This window comes from Meleagris gallopavo, chromosome 4 (assembly GCF_000146605.3).
Source record: "Meleagris gallopavo isolate NT-WF06-2002-E0010 breed Aviagen turkey brand Nicholas breeding stock chromosome 4, Turkey_5.1, whole genome shotgun sequence".
In the NCBI taxonomy this organism is placed as follows: Eukaryota; Metazoa; Chordata; class Aves; order Galliformes; family Phasianidae; genus Meleagris; species Meleagris gallopavo.
This window is the reverse complement of record NC_015014.2, coordinates 43,885,668-43,887,592: the sequence shown is the minus strand read 5'-3', so window position 1 is coordinate 43,887,592 and position 1,925 is coordinate 43,885,668.

The window sequence follows — 1,925 nt, the reverse complement described above, 5'->3', positions numbered from 1 at the left end:
AAAGGGATGTGGGGGGGGTAGTGTCTTTTCTCTTTGGCTAGATTTGGCATTTCAGTATCTCATGTAAGTGTCCAATTTCTAAAGAATGATATTTTTGAAGGGAAAGTGTAGTGTACTGCTGCAGCTTGAAGCTGCCTCAAAAGCTAAACATGAATAATACAGCATTACACAAAAAGAAAAATAAGATTAATAACAAATAAGGGAGCAGTGGTGGATGACATGCTCCTGTTTTGGAGAAGAGCAATGGAAGCTGATCATCAGAGCAGGCCATTGCAGATCTGCACATCTGAAACCATAAGAGATTGTGTATCCTATTGTGTTAAAATAACCTATACCCACGTATACCTTCCTATACACGATTAAAATTTCTAAATGTAGCCAAATGAATGAAGTCAGAATGAGCCCAGGCTAAGAGTAAAATCTATATGATTTATCTTGCAAGTGTTTTGAATGACTGTGCTACTGTGCAACTGTGATGAAAAGGTAGCTTCTTTCATCACAAAAGTTAGCATCACCTTTGGGACTCTTTGAGAGTGAATGTAAAATCAGTTTGGTGATCATGTTCTCTACCAGGCTAAGGATTACTGTCTGTCCATTGCTGAAGTGATGTAGTTTGGTCATTGTCTAGAAGGTATTAAGGAAGATGTTTTTCCTTCCTTTTAAACACCAGAGATGTTCCAAATTTTGGATGAATAATGCTAGCCAAATCTCAAAACTCTTTGGTTTTATATCTGTATATTAAGAACCTGAATGTGGGGAAATTACCCTTTTTGTCTCAGAAAATAAGTTATTTTTCCGTGTGCAGAGGAGAAGACATTGTCTCATCGGTCACATAACAGTTACAGGTGTATGAAAGCATGTGGAAACAATACCAACCTAAAGTGCTGCATACAAAAGAATCCTTTGGACTTCTAATGTTTGGATGAAACCTGTGTGTAAAAATGAACCTTTCAGTCAAAGTAGCTGATCTTTTTCATTAAAATCCAAACATAATGCATGTTTTATAGCTGTTCTGTAGCAAAAGTTACTTACTATCTTAGTACTTAGATCTTTAGTACTAGTGGAATGAGAAGCATTTTTCTTTCCTGCAGGAGATACGTACATGATGTGATGCATCAGCTTAAGGAAGGGTCCAATGGAAAAAATATATATACTGAATGATTTTTCTTAGCTTGTCAATTTTATGAAGCTTAAATATTCAAGCAGTGCTTGGCTTCTTTGTACCTGATACACATCATATTGTTGCATTTAATGTTTTCTCTTTACAAATTTTTTCTTGATTTGCTTATAATTTTTTCATTTATTGCTTATAATTATTTCATTAAAATATTTTAAAAAATATTTTAAATACATACATTTAAAAGTTAGGAATTACAATTCTGCAGTATTGATTTATTCTGTGTCCAAAACAGATTAACTTGCGGATATTTCTGAAAAGGTAACAAACAGCAAGTTTGTCATCTTTGAGACACGGATTGATTTGGTGATCATCTGAGTGAAACATTTCCCGTACTGTTTTCTGGTGGTTGTGCTTAGGAAAGAGGAGCCTGAAATGACTAGTAATAGAGAGAAGCTTGTGTAGCCAGTGATTTTTTTTTTTTCTTTTGGGTCATTGACCAGACTATTGTGTTTTTAAAAATTTTGGAAATTGCATTGCACTGAAAGGTGCAGTATTTATTCCCATGAGATGAAGTTGCATATGTATCTATAAATAGGTGTGTGAGTGTAAAAGTATATAAATGTATTTTTATGTAATTAATAAAACTATGTAATGATGTTTTGCAGGTGTGGCACATGCTTTTTAAAGACTTGTTACATTTTGAGTGACTAGGCTGAATTATATAAGAAATGATTATTTGTATCTTTTAGAGCAAGCTTGTAGCTACTGCAGAAAGCCTGCTGCAGAATGATTTCCAAGTCTTTTT